Source organism: Mesoplodon bidens (assembly GCF_964165515.1).
Source record: "Mesoplodon bidens genome assembly, chromosome: 15".
Lineage (NCBI taxonomy): Eukaryota > Metazoa > Chordata > Mammalia > Artiodactyla > Ziphiidae > Mesoplodon > Mesoplodon bidens.
Genome location: NC_138171.1, coordinates 25,090,446 through 25,105,616, shown reverse-complemented (window position 1 = coordinate 25,105,616; position 15,171 = coordinate 25,090,446). Strand labels below are relative to the sequence as shown.

Here is a 15,171-nt window from a genome sequence, read left to right as displayed (position 1 = left end):
CCCCATGCAAAGGTAATTACCAGGAATGGAGGGCTCATTATAGCCTTTTGATTTGGTCACCCAAACATCCTGTCAGACAGATGTAGAAAAGAGACCAATCTTTACCTCAAAAGAAGTAAATTGTGGTTGAAGTGTTTGGTTTCAGTCTCTCTCAGGTTGAGGCTTTGAAAAACAGACCTGTGGGTCTAGGAAACCACATACCAGATTCAATTGCTTTGGAGTCCTGAGAATATTCAAGGATATAAGGAAATATATAACCCAATTCAAGACAATTATTTTAATTGGCGGTTTTACTGTCTAGTGCAGTAACCCTCATTTTGTGTAAGTGGCTCGGGGTTGGAATGCAATCTGGGAAAGGGCTGTTTCTGGTTCTTCAAGACAGTCTGAAGGAATATCAAAAGTTAAAATAACATAAAACTTGCCATCTTTCAGTTACACCATGAATCTTTCTCTCTTCCAAGCATTTCTACATATGGGTAAGCATTCTAGCAAAGATGCAGTTACAGTCCAGCATGAGGAAGCAAAGAAGCCCAAGTGTTCAAAGTTGGACAAAAGAGCCAGGACACTAGTCAAAAAGAGAGAAGAGCTATTATAGAAGAGAAATAGAAAATAGAAACCAAAAAAATCAGATGTCGGTGTATGTGTTGGGGTTGGGGGGATGGTGGATGGTAGCAGAGTGTCATCTTTGATTGACATAAGAAAGAATATAGTTCAGGGAGAATGTGCACAAAGAAATAGATCATGGCTTGAGAGAAAACTGACTTCAGTTGGGTAGGGAACACTTATTCAGATTTTGGGGAGAAAATTGGAAAGAACTGTAAAGCTAAAGTCTGTATCCAATTTGAATACCTATGCAGCTGGGTCTTGGGGCCAAAATAGTCCCTAGAGCCCCTAGAGGTCTGCATTTTGCTCAAAAGGCAGCTCTCTTGAGGAAAAAGAAGAAGAATGGGGGCATTGCAGTGGGGGAGAGGTCCATAAGCCCTTCTGATGGCCCACACACAGGTAGGACACAGCCATAAATTGCCTGCTAGACAGCCACCAGTTCTTGTCTCCATCTGTTCCCAAAACCCGTGCTTACAGATTCTTTCTTTATATTCAGGTGTTTTTAAGAAGAATCAGCTTGGAGCAAAAGTACTAAATTCAAAACATTCTAAACCACAATTTAAATCTTATTTAAAAGATGATAAGTATGACTTTTCATTTGTTTAGAAATAATCACTGCAGACAGTATCCCATCCGGAATGTGTTTCACATTGGTTTGTTCTGCTCTCAAGTGCCATCAGGCCTCATTCAATACAGTCAGTAATTGGACTTTTAGAAGGGGGAAAAGTGGTTATTTAAAACTGCCTCCTTATGTCCTGTAGTTGCACCGTTTGACATTTGCTTCCAGAGAAGTGTATACAGTGATGACTGACTAGGTATCTGCTTTAAGTTAGTTCAGCTGTGAAATAAATTAGGAGACCATCCCCATCCTTAGCGACACTGTAAGTTAGGGACACAGAGAAAAATTCACTGGACCCTAGTGAAGGCATTCACGGATTGGACCTTCGGTGTGGTCAGGTGACCTGATTCACAGGAGCAGCAGGCCCTGGTGCACAAAGCTCAGGAATAGGAATTAGGAGACCAGTTTCTAGTCCTGCATCTACTTCTAACAGCCTGTGAGGCCTTAATCTAGTCATTGACCCACTCAGGGCAGCCATCTTTCCGCGCATCAAATGGGAAGACAAAGACTAGCTTCCCCTACTTGTGGATAAGATGATGGCGGAAAATATCTGCCTTAGCTAGGGGAGAGGGAGTGGGGTCAGAGAGAGACAGTTGTGACAGCTGACTTTATCACTTGATTGATTGCTTAATTTTTAAAATCTTGATCTCCCTCTTCACTGGGATCCTGAATGGTCTGGACACACTTTTATTTTCTTTTAAGTAAAGTTGTTATTGAAAGTTTTTCTGTTTCTATTAGACAAAAAAGCCTTCAGCTTGATGAATTTTCACCACAAAAACACACCCAGGAAACCTAAACCTAGATCTAGAAATAGGACATTACCAGTACCCAGAACCCCCTCATGCCCTCTTTAAGTCCCTTTCTTCCCAAGGGCAACCACTAACCTGACTTCTAACACCATAATTAAGTTTTGCCTGTTTGAGGGTTTATGTATGTGTGTATATACTTTGATGTGTGACTTCTTTTGCTTAATATTACGTTTGTAAGATTCAGTTATGTTATTGCATGTAGTAATATTTTGGGGGGTTTTGGTTTTATTTTGTTTGTTTGGTTGGTTTTTTTGTTGTTGTTTTTTGGCTGCACCACGCGGCTTGTGGGATCTTAGTTCCCCGACCAGGGATCGAACTCTTTGCCCCCTGCAGTGGAAGGGTAGAGTGCTAACCACTGGACCACCAGGGAATTCCTACGTGTAGTAATATTTTATTTTCATTGCTCTATAATATTTCATGAATTTATGTACCACAATTTATTTATCCATTGCCTTATTGATGGACATTTGGGTTGTTTCCAGTTGGGGACTCTTATGAACAGTTCTATTAGGAACATTTATGAAGTTTTTTGCTGAACATATGAATGCATTTCTATTGGGTATATCTAGAAATGGAATTGCTGAATTTTAGGATGTGTGAGTTCTGCTTTAAGAGATACTGCCAGTTTTCCAAATTAGTTGCATCAATTTACACTCCCACCAGCCATGTCTGAGATTTCTGTTTTTTTCTATATCCTCCTCAACACTTGGTATTGTCTGTCTTTTACATTTAGCCATTTTGGTGGGAGAGTAGTGGAATGCTTTCTTATTTTAATTTATATTTCCTTGATGACTAATGAAGTTGAGCACCTTTTAATATATTTATTGGCCATTTGGATATACTGTTTTGTGAAATAACTTTCAGGTCTTGAACCTATTCTTCTGTCAGGTTGTCTGACATTTTTATTGGTCTATAAGTGTTCTTTAAATATTATGGACATTATTGTGTACATGTTGCAAATATCATTTCCCACAATGCTGTCAAATCATATTGGAGCCTGAGGCAAAGGAAAACTCAGAAATGCTGATACCTATCTTTATTTAAAATTATGACATTTTGCTCATCATGGATTTTAAAAAATTAACTCTGCTTTTTAAAAATATTGCATAACATCTTATTTGTTTTGATCACTGAGGGGTTTTTATGGTGCCCCTTTAAAAATTGTGTCCAAGCTTAGCACCTCACTTGCCTCACCCTAAACCTGGCTCTTATTCCATTCTGTGGCTTACATTATAGTCTTTATAGTGTTATTTGTTGAAAAGAAGTTCCTAATTTAAATTTAAATTTAAATTAATTGAATTGGATTTTTCAAGCTTTTCTTTTATGGTTAGCATCTTTTTAAAAAATTCTGTTTAAGAAATTTTTTCCTACTTAAGTCATAAAGATATTCTCCTATAATTTCTTTTAGAATAGTGCTGTCCAATAGAACTTTCTGCAATGATGGAACTATTCTCTATCTGTGCTGTCCAATATGACAGCCAATATGATGCAGGTATTGAGCACTTGAAATGTAGCCAGTATGTCTGTTGCACTGAATTTTAAATTTTATTTCCTTTAATTAATTTAATTAAATATAGCTAGTGGCAATGTAGTCTGACAACGTTGTCCACCTGGAATTGATTTTAATATATGCTGTAAGGTCAGGTCTCCATTTTTTCTTCTATGTGGTTATCTAGTTTACCCAGGATTGTGTACTGAAAAAACCATCAATTCCTTTTATAATTTACCAATGTTCTGTATGTGAATCTGGTTCTGGATGTCCATTTTTTTTCTGTTTATCTATTAGTTCGTCTTTGTGCCAATTCCATGCTGTGTCAAATACTGTAGCTACTATAATGAGACTTAATACAGAATAGAATAAGTTTTTCATGTTTCTGGTCTTCCCCAAGAGGTCTTGGCTATTCTTGAACTTCTGCATTTCCACATAAATTTTATTTATTTATTTATTGAAGTATAGTTGACATACAATATTATGTTAGTTTCAGGTGTACAACATAGTGATTTGACCTTTAAATACGTTACGAAATGATCAGCATGATAGGTCTAAAAACCATCTGTCACTGTACAAAGATATTACAGTATTATTGACTATATTTCTTATGCTGTATATTACATCTTGTGACGTATGTATTTTATAACTGGAAGTTTGTCCCTCTTAATCTCCTTCACCTATTTCACCCAACCCCCTATAGCTGTCCCCTCTGGCAATCAGTTTGTTCTCTGTTCTCTGATACAGTTTGTTCTCCGTATCTATGTCTATTTCTGTTTTGTTTTGTTTTTTTAGATTTCACACGTAAGTGAAAACATATGGTATTTGTCTTTTTCTGTCCGACTTATTTCACTTAGCATAAGTTGTGGCATGTTGTGGCAAATGGCAAGATTTCATTCTTGTTTGTAGTTGATGATAATCCATTGTGTATATATACCACATATTCTTTATCCATTCATATATCAGTGGATATTTAGATTGCTTCCACAGCTCAGCTGTCATAAATAATGCTGCAATGAACATTATTGTTCACTGAACATATATTATTCATATATGTTTCAATTTAGTGGGTTCGTTTCCTTTTGTTTTCCACCCAGAAGTGGAATTGCTAGATCATATGGTAGTTCTATTTTTAATTTTTCGAGGGACCTCCATACTATTTCCCATAGTGGCTGTACCAATTTATATTCGCACTAACAGTCCACAAAGGTTCACTTTTCTCCACATCCTCACCAATTATTGTTATCTGTTGTCTTTTTTGCTTTATTTTTTAACATCTTTATTGGAATATAATTGCTTTACAATGTTGTGTTAATTTCTTCTGTATAACAAAGTGAATCAGCTAAATGTCTACATATATCCCTATATCTCCTTCCTCTTGCATCTCCCTCCCACCCTCCCTATCCCACCCCCCTAGGTGGTCACAAAGCACCGAGCTGATCTCCCTGTGCTATGCAGCTGCTTACCACTAGCTATTTTACATTTGGTAGTGTATATATATCAACGCTACTCTCTCACTTTGTCCCTTTCCCCTCCCCATGTCCTCAAGTCCATTTTCTACGTCTGTGTCTTTATTCCTGTCCTGCCACTAGATTCATCAGAAACATTTTTTTTTTTAGATTCTGTATATATGTGTTAGCATACGGTATTTGTTTTTCTCTTTCTGCCTTACTTCGCTCTGCATGACAGACTCTAGGTCCATCCACCTCACTACAAATAGTTCAATTTCGTTTCTTTTTATGGCTGAGTAATATTCCATTGTATACATGTGGCACATCTTTATCTATTCATCTGTCAGTGGGCACTTAGGTTGCTTCCATGTCCTGACTATTGTAAACAGTGCTGCACTGACCATTGTGGTACATGTCTCTTTTTGAATTATGGTTTTCTCAGAGTATATGCCCAGTAGTGGGATTGCTAGATCATATGGTAGTTCTATTTTTAGTTTTTTAAGGAACCTCCATACTGTTCTCCATAGTGGCTGTATCAATTTACATTCCCACCAACAGTGCAAGAGGGTTCCCTTTTCTCCACACCCTGTCCAGCATTTATTGCTTGTAGATTTTTTGATGATGGCCATTCTGACCGGTGTGAGGTGATACCTCATTGTAGTTTTGATTTGCATTCCTCTAACGATTAGTGATGTTGAGCATCCTTTCAGGTCTTTGTTGGCAATCTGTATATCTTCTTTGGAGAAATGTCTGTTTAGGTCTTCTGCCCATTTTTGGATTGGGTTTTTTTTTTTTTTTTTGATATTGAGCTGCATGAGCTGCTTGTATATTTTGGAGGTTAATCCTTTGTCAGTTGATTCGTTTGAAAATATTTTCTCCCATTCTGAGGGTTGTCTTTTCGTCTTTTTTATGGTTTCCTTTGCTGTGCAAAAGCTTTGAAGTTTCATTAGGTCCCATTTGTTTATTTTTGGTTTTATTTCCATTTCTCTAGGAGGTGGGTCAAAAAGGATCTTGCTGTGATTTATGTCATAGAGTGTTCTGCCTATGTTTTCCTCTAAGAGTTTTATAGTGTCTGGCCTTACATTTAGTTCTTTAATCCATTTTGAGTTTATTTTTGTATACAGTGTTAGGAAGTGTTCTAATTTCATTCTTTTACATGTAGCTGTCCAGTTTTCCCAGCACCACTTATTGAAGAGACTGTCTTTTCTCCACTGTATATTCTTGCCTCCTTTATCAAAGAGAAGCTGACCATATGTGCATGGGTTTATCTCTGGGCTTCTATCCTGTTCCATTGATCTATATTTCTGTTTTTGTGCCAATACCATACTGTCTTGATTACTGTAGCTTTGTAGTATAGTCTAAATTCAGGGAGCCTGATTCCTCCAGCTCCGTTTTTCTTTCTCAAGATTGCTTTGCCTTTTCGGGGTCTTTTGTGTTTCCATACAAATTGTGAAATTTTTTTGTTCTGGTTCTGTGAAAAATGCCATTGGTAGTTTGATAGGGATTGCACTGAATCTGAAGATTGCTTTGGGTGTATAGTCATTTTGACAATGTTGATTCTTCCAATCCAAGAACATGGTATATCTCTCCACCTGTTTGTATCATCTTTAATTTCTTTCATCAGTGTCTTATAGTTTTCTTTATACAGGTCTTTTGTTTCCTTAGGTAGGTTTATTCCTAGGTATTTCATTCTTTTTGTTGCAGTGGTAAATGGGAGTGTTTCCTTAATTTCTCTCTCAGATTTTTCACCATTAGTGTATAGGAATGTAAGAGATTTCTGTGCATTAATTTTGTGTCCTGCTACTTTACCAGATTCATTGATTAGCTCTAGTAGTTTTCTGGTAGCATCTTTAGGATTCTCTATGTATAGTATCATGTCATCTGCAAAGAGTGACAGCTTTACTTCTTCTTTTCTGATTTGGATTCCTTTTATTTCTTTTCCTTCTCTGATTGCCATGGTTACAACTTCCAAAACTATGTTGAATAACAGTGATGAGAGTGGGCAACCTTGTCTTCTTCCTGATCTTAGAGGGAATGGTTTCAGTTTTTCACCATTGAGAATGATGTTTGCAGTGGGTTTGTCATATATGGCCTTTATTATGTTGAGGTAGGTTCCCTCTATGCCTACTTTCTGGAGAGTTTTTATCATAAATGGGTGTTGAATTTTGTCAAAAGCTTTTTCTGCGTCTATTGAGACTGTCATATGATTTTTATCCTTCAGTTTGTTAATATGGTGTATCACATTGATTGATTTGCATATATTGAAGAATCCTTTCATTCCTGGGATAAACCCACTTGATCATGGTGTATGATCCTTTTAATGTGCTGTTGGATTCTGTTTGCTAGTATTTTATTGAGGATTTTTGCATCCATGTCCATCAGTGATATTGGCATGTAATTTTCTTTTTTTGTGACATCTTTATCTGGTTTTGGTATCAGAGTGATGGTGGCCTCATAGAATGAGTTTGGGAGTGTGCCTCCCTCTGCTCTATTTTGGAAGAGTTTGAGATGGATAGGTGTTAGCTCTTCTCTAAATGTTTGATAGAATTCGCCTGTGAAGCCATCTGGTCCTGGGCTTTTGTTTGTTGGAAGATTTTACTCACAGTTTCAATTTCAGTGCTTGTGATTGGTCTATTTATATTTTCTATTTCTTCCTGGTTCAGTCTGGGCAGGTTGTGCTTTTCTAAGAATTTGTCCATTTCTTCCAGGTTCTCCATTTTATTGGCATATAGTTGCTTGCAGTAATCTCTCATGATCCTTTTATTTCTGCAGTGTCAGTTGTTACTTCTTTTTCTTTTGTAATTCTGTTGATTTGAGTCTTCTCCCTTTTTTTCTTGTTGAGTCTGGCTAATGGTTTATCAATTTTTTTTATCTTCTCAAAGCACCAACTTTTAATTATATTGATCTTTGCTATTGTTTCCTTCATTTCTTTTTCACTTCTTTCTGATCTTTATGATTTCTTTCCTTCTGCTAACTTTGGGGTTTTTTTGTTCTTCTTTCTCTAATTGTTTTAAGTGTACAGTTAGGTTGTTTATTTGAGATATTTCCTGTTTCTTGAGGTAGGCTATAAATAGCTATAAACTTCCCTCTTAGAACTGCTTTTGCTGCATCCTGTAGGTTTTGGGTCATCTTGTTTTCATTGTCATCTGTTTCTAGGTATTTGTTGGTTTCCTCTTTGATTTCTTCATTGATCTCTTGGTTATTTAGTAGTGTATTGTTTAGCCTTCATGTGTTTGTATGTTTTACAGTTTTTTTTCCTGTAACTGATATCTAGTCTCATAGCATTGTGGTTGGAAAAGATACTTAATGTGATTTCAGTGTTCTTAAATTTACCAATGCTTGATTTGTGTGACCCAAGATATGATCTATCCTGGAGAATGTTCCATGAGCACTTGAGAAGAAAGTGTATTCTGTTGTTTTTGGATGGAATGTCCTATAAATATCAATGAAGTCCATCTTGTCTAATGTGTCATTTAATGTTTGTGTTTCCTTATTTATTTTCATTTTGGGTGATCTGTCCATTGGTGAAAGTGGGGTGTTAAAGTCCCCTACTATTATTGTGTTCCTGTCAATTTCCTTTTATGGCTGTTAGCATTTGCCTTATGTATTGAGGTGCTCCTATGTTGGGTGCATAAATATTTACAATTGTTATATCTTCTTCTTGGATTGATCCCTTGCTCATTATATAGTGTCCTTCTTTGTCTCTTATAATAGCCTTTATTTTAAATTCTATTTTGTCTGACATGAGAATTGCTACTCCAGCTTTCTTTTGATTTCCATACGCATAGAATATCTTCTTCCATCCCTTCACTTTCAGTCTCTATGTGTCCCTAGGTCTGAAGTGGGTCTCTTGTAGACAACATACATACAGGTCTTACTTTTGTATCCATTCAGCCAGTCTTTTGGTTGGAGCATTTAATCCATTTACATTTAGGTAATTATTGATATGTATGTTCCTATTACCATTTTCTTAATTGTTTTGGGTTTGTTTTTGTAGGTCTTTTCCTTCTCTTGTGTTTCCTGCCTAGAGAAGTTCCTTTAGTATTTGTTGTAAAGCCGGTTTGGTGGTGCTGAATTCTCTTAACTTTTGCTTGTCTGTAAAGGTTTTAATTTCTCTGTCGAATCTGAATGAGATCCTGGCTGGGTAGAGTAATCTTGGTTGTAGGTTCTTCCCTCTCATCACTTTAAATATGTCCTGCCACTCCCTTCTGGCTTGCAGAGTTTCTGCTGAAAGATCAGCTGTTAACCTTATGGGGATTCCCTTTTATGTTATTTGTTGCTTTTCCCTTGCTGCTTTTAATACTTTTTCTTTGTATTTAATTTTTGATAGTTTGATTAATTTGTGTCTTGGCATGCTTCTCCATGGATTTATCCTGTATGGGGCTCTGTGTTCTTCCTGGACTTGATTGACTATTTCCTTTCCCATATTAGGGAAGTTTTCAACTATAATCTCCTCAAATATTTTCTCAGACCCTTTCTTTTTCTCTTCTTCTTCTGGGACCCCTATAATTCGAATGTTGGTACATTAAGTGTTGTCCCAGAGGTCTCTGAGGCTGTCCTCAATTCTTTTTATTCTTTTTTCTTTATTCTGCTCCACAGCAGTTATTTCCACTATTTTATCTTCTGGTCACTTTTCAGTTCTTCTGCCTCAGTTATTCTGCTATTGATTCCTCCTAGAGAATTTTTAATTTCATTTGTTGTTTTGTTCATCATTGTTTGTTTGCTCTTTAGTTCTTCTAGGTCCTTGTTAAACGTTTCTTGTGTTTTCTCCATTCTATTTCCAAGATTTTGGATATCTTTACTATTATTACTCTGCATTCTTTTTCAGGTAGTCTGCCTATTTCCTCTTCATTTGTTTGGTCTGGTGGGTTTTTACCTTGCTCCTTCATCTGCTGCATATTTCTCTGTTGTCTCATTTTGTTTACCTTACTGTGTTTGGGGTCTCCTTTTTGCAGAATGCAGGTTTGCCATTCCCGTTGTTTTTGGTGTCTGCCCCCAGTGGTTGGGGTTGGTCCAGTGGGTTGTGTAGGTTTCTTGGTGGAGGGGACTGGTGCCTGTGTTCTAGTGGGTGGGGCTGGATCTTGTCTTTTTGGTGGGCAGGGCCACGTCTGGTGATGTGTTTTGGGGTGTCTGTGAACTTAGTATGATTTTAGGCAGCCTCTCTGCTAATGGTTGGGGTTGTGCTCCTGTCTTGCTAGTTGATTGGCACTGGGCATCCAGCACCGGAGCTTGCTGGCCGTTGGGTGGAGCTGGGTCTTAGCGTTGAGACAGAGGTCTCTGGGAGAGCTCTCATGGATTGATATTATGTGGGGCCAGGAAGTTTCTGGTGGTCCAATGTCCTGAACTCAACTCTCCCACCTCAGAGGCTCAGGCCTGACACCAGGCTGGAGCACCAAGACCCTGTCAGCCACTCGGCTCAGAAGGAAAGGGAGAAAAAAAATTATTAAAATTAAAATTATTAAAAATTATTAAAATAAAAAATAATAATAAAAGAAGAGAGCAACCAAACCAATAAACAAATCCACCAATGATAACAAGTGCTAAAAACTATACTAAGATAAACATAAAAGTCAGAAACAAATCAGTCATAGACAGCGGACCGCAAGACTTCAGTTGCTCCCAAAGTCCACCGCCTCAATTTTGCGGTGATTCATTGCCTATTCAGGTATTCCACAAATGCAGGGTACATCAAGTTGATTGTGGGGATTTAATCTGCTGCTCCTGAGGCTGCATGGAGAAATTTCCTTTTCTCTTCTTTGTTCACACAGCTCTTGGGGTTCAGCTTTGGTTTTGGCCCCACCTCTGTGTGTAGGTCACCCTCAGGCATCTGTTCCCACCCAGACAGGACAGGGTTAAAGGAGCAGCTGACTAGGGGTCTCTGGCTCACTCAGGTCAGGGAGAGGGAGGGGTACAGTAGTTATAATTGGAATGTGGGGCAAGCCTGCAGTGGCAGAGGCCAGCGTGACGTTGCAACAACCTAAGGTGCACCGTGTGTTCTCCCAGGAAACTTGTCCCTGGATCACGGGACCCTGGCAGTGGTGTGCTGCACAGACTCCTGGGGGGGGGTGTGTGTGGATAGTGACCTGTGCTTGCACGCAGGATTCTTGGTGGCTGCAGCAACAACATTAGCATTTCATGCCCGTCTCTGGGGTCCAAGCTGATAGCCATGGCTTGCACCCATCTCTGGAGCTCATTTAGGTGGTGCTCTGCCTTCTGTGGGCAGACAGGGAAGGAATCCCCTCCCCTCGTACACCCCGAAACAATGGTCGTTTGCCTCTTAGGCAGGTCCAGACATTTTCCCAGACTCCCTCCCAGCTAGCTGTGGCTCACTAGCCCCCTTCAGGCTGTGTTCACACAGCCAATCCCAGTCCTCTCCCTGGGATATGACCTCTGAAGCCCTAGCCTCAGCTCCCAGCCACTAGCCGCCCCAGTGGTTGAGTAGACAAGCCTCTCAGGCTGGTGAGTGATGGTCGGCACCAGTCCTCTGTGGGGGAATCTCTTCGCTTTGCCCTCTGCACCCCTGTTGCTGTGCCCTCCTCTGTGGCTCCAAAGCTTCCCCTCCCGCCCACCCCCTGTCTCCGCCAGTGAAGGGTCTTCCTAGTGTGTGAAAACTTTTCCTTCTTCACAGCTTCCTCCCAGAGGTGCAGGTCCCATCCCTATTCTTTTGTCTCTGTTTTTTCTTTTTTCTTTTGCCCTACCCAAGTACATGGGGATTTTCTTGCCTTTTGTGAAGTCTGATGTCTTCTGCCAGCGTTCAGGAGGTGTTCTGTAGGAGTTGTTCCACATGTAGATGTATTTTTGATGTATTTGTGGGGAGGAAAGTGATCTCCACGTCTTACTCCTCCTTCATCTTGAAGGTCCCCCCTGTTGTCTTTTTGATGATAGTGATTCTGACAGGTGGGAGGTATTTCATCGGTTTTGATTTCCATTTCCTTGATGATTAGTGATGTTGAGCATCTTTTCATGTATCTGTTGGCCATCTGTATGTCTCCTTTGGAAAAATGTCCATTCAGGTCCTCTGACCATATATATATATTTTTTTTCGGTATGTGGGCCTCTCACTGTTGTGGTCTCTCCCGTTGCGGAGCACAGGCTCTGGACGCGCAGGCTCCGTGGCCATGCCTCACGGGCCAGGCCGCTCCGCGGCATGTGGGATCTTCCCGGACCGGGGCATGAACCCGTGTCTCCTGCATCAGCAGGCGGACTCTCAACCACTGCGCCACCAGGGAAGCCCCCTCTGACCATATTTTAATTGTTTTTTTTTTTAAATTTTGAGTGGTATGAGTCTTTTGTATATTTTTAATATTAACCCCTTATCAGATATACTGTTTGCAAATATCTTCTCCCATTCAGTAGGCTGTCTTTTTGCTTTGTTGATAGCTTCCTTTGCAGTGCAAAAGCTTATTAGTTTGATGTAGTCTCATTTGTTTATTTTTGCTTTTGTTCTCCTTGCCTGAGGAAACAGACCCAAGAAAAGTATTACTAAGACCAGTGTCAAAGAGTTCACTACCTGTGTTTTCTTCTAGGAGGTTTATGATTTCAGGTAAGTCTTTAATCCATTTTGAATTTATTTTTCTATATGGTGTAAGAAAATGGTTCAGTTTGATTCTTTTGCATGTAGCTGTCCAGTTTTCCAACACCATTTATTGAAGAGACTGTCTTTTCCCCATTGTATATTCTTGCCTCCTTTGTCATAGATTAATTGACCATATAAGTGTGGATTTATTTCTGGGCTCTGTATTCTGTACCATTGATATATGTGTCTGTTTTTGTGCCAGTACCATAGTGTTTTGATTGCTATAGCTTTGTAGTATAGTCTGAAATCAGGGACCTTGATACCTCCAGCTTTGTTCTTCTTTCTCAGATTGCTTTGGCTATTCAGGATCTTTCGTGGTTCATACAAATTTTAGAATTATTTGTTCTAGTTCTATGAAAAATGCCATTGGTATTTTGATAAGGATTGCATTGAATCTGTAGATCACTTTGGGTAGTATGGATATTTTAACAATTAATGCTTCAAATTCATGAGCATGGTGTATCTTTCCATTTATTTGTGTTGTCTTCAATTTCCTCCCTCAATGTCTTATAGATTTCAGAATACAGGTCTTTCACCTGCTTGGTTAAATTTATTCCTAAGTATTTTATTCTTTTTGATGAAACCATAAATGGGATTGTTTTCTTAATTTCTCTTTCTGATAGATAGTTATTAGTGTGTAGAAACTCAACAGATCTCTGAGTATTAATTTTGTATCCTGCAACTTTACTGAATTTATTTATTAGTTCTAGTAATCTTTGGTGGAGTCTTTAGGGTTTCCTATATATAGTATCATGTCATCTGCGAACAGTGACAGTTTTACTTCTTCCTTTCCAGTTTGGATGTCCTTTATTCCTTATTCTTGTCTGATTGCTGTGGCTAGAAATTCCAATAGTGTGGTTGAATAAAAGTGACAAGAGTGGGCATCTTTGTCTTGTTCCTGATCTTAGAGGAAACGATTTCTGCTTTTCACGATTGAGTATGATGTTAGCTATGGCTTTGTCATATATGGCCTTTATTATGTTGAGGTATGTTCCCTCTATATCCACTTTGTTGAGAATTTTTATAATATATGGATGCTGAATTTTGTCAGAAGGTTTTCTCCATTTTTAAGAGGATCATGTGATTTTTATCTTTTGTTTTGTTAATGTGGTGTATCACATTGATTGTTTTGCAGATATCAAACCATCCTTGCTCTTCTGGGATAAATTCCACTAGATAATGGTGTATGATCCTTTTAATGTATTGTTGAATTCAGTTTTCCTGCATTTTGTTGAGTGTTTTTGCACCTATATTCATCAGGGATATGGCCTGTAAATTCCTTTTTTTGTGATGTTTTGTCTGGGTTTGGTATCAGGGTAATGCTGGCCTCATGGGATGAGTTTAGCAGCATTCCTTCCTCATCAATTTTGGAATAGTTTGAGAAAGATAGGTATTAACTCTTCTTTAAATGCTTGGTAGAATTCACCTGTGAAGCTGTGTGTTATTTTGTTTGTTGGAAGTTTTTTGATTACTGAATCAATTTAATTGCTAGTAATGTCTGTTCAGATTTTCTGTTTCTTCTGATTCAGTCTTGGAAAGATATGTTTCTAGGAATTTATCCATTACTTCTAGGTTGTCCAATTTGTTGTCATATAATTGTTCATAGTAATCTCTTATGATCCTTTGTATTTCTGTGATGTCAGTTGTAAATTATCCTCTTTCCTTTCTGATTTATTTATTTATTGGAGCCCGTTCTCTTTTTTTTTTTCTTGATGATTCTGGCTAAAGATTTATCAATTTTGTTTAACTTTTCAAATAACTAGCTCTTAGTTTCATTAATCTTTTCTAGTTTTTGCCTCTATTTCATTTATTTCCACTGTGATCTTTATAATTTCCTTCCTTCTACTAACTTTGGTGGTGGTGGGGTTGTTCTTTTTATTGTTCTTTTAGGTGTAAGGTTAGATTGTTTATTTGAGATTTTTCTTGTTTCCTGGCATGGGCATGTATCACTATAAACTTCCCACTTAGAACTGCCTTTGCTGTGTTTCATAAATTTTGCAGTATTGCGTTTCCATTATTATTTGTCTCCAGCGTTTTTGTTCTCTTTGATTTCTTCAGTGATCCATTGGTTGTTTAGTACCATGTTGTTTAGACTCCATGTGTTTGTGTTTCTTCTAGTTTTATTCTTGTAGTTGATTTCTAGTCACATACTGTTGTGGTCAGAAATGATGGTTGATAGGATTTCAGTCTTCCTTAATTTATTGAGACTTGTTTTGTGCCCTAACATGTGATCTATCCTGAAGTATGTTTCATGTGCATTTGAAAAGAATGTGTGTTCTGCAGTTTTTGGATGGAATATTCTTTATATATCTACTAAGTTCATTGGTCTAAAGTGTAGTTTAAGGCCAACATTTCCTTACTGTTTTTCTTTCTGGATGATCTATCCTCTGATGTAAGTGGGGTGTTAAAGTCCCCTACCATTATTGAATTCCTGTCAATTACTTCCTTTATGTCTGCTAATATTTGCTTTATATATTTAGGTGCTCCTATATTGGTGCATATATATTTACAAGTGTTATATCTTCTTTTTGGAGTGATCCCTTTATCATTATGTAATGCCCTTCTTTATCTCTTGTTACAGTCTTTGTTTTAAAGTCTATTTTGCCTGTTATAAATATTGCTAC

The 15,171-nt window shown here is 38.1% G+C and overlaps 2 protein-coding genes across 2 annotated transcripts in view; one reads left to right on the top strand and one right to left on the bottom strand.

The window, feature by feature from the left end:
* PIGU (phosphatidylinositol glycan anchor biosynthesis class U) overlaps positions 1-15,171 on the bottom strand; it is a 577,582-nt gene that overhangs the window by 99,010 nt on the left and 463,401 nt on the right. The gene's annotated exons all lie outside the window — the stretch shown is intronic.
* ASIP (agouti signaling protein) overlaps positions 1-15,171 on the top strand; it is a gene marked incomplete at its 3' end in the record, with an annotated part of 115,913 nt that overhangs the window by 2,157 nt on the left and 98,585 nt on the right. The gene's annotated exons all lie outside the window — the stretch shown is intronic.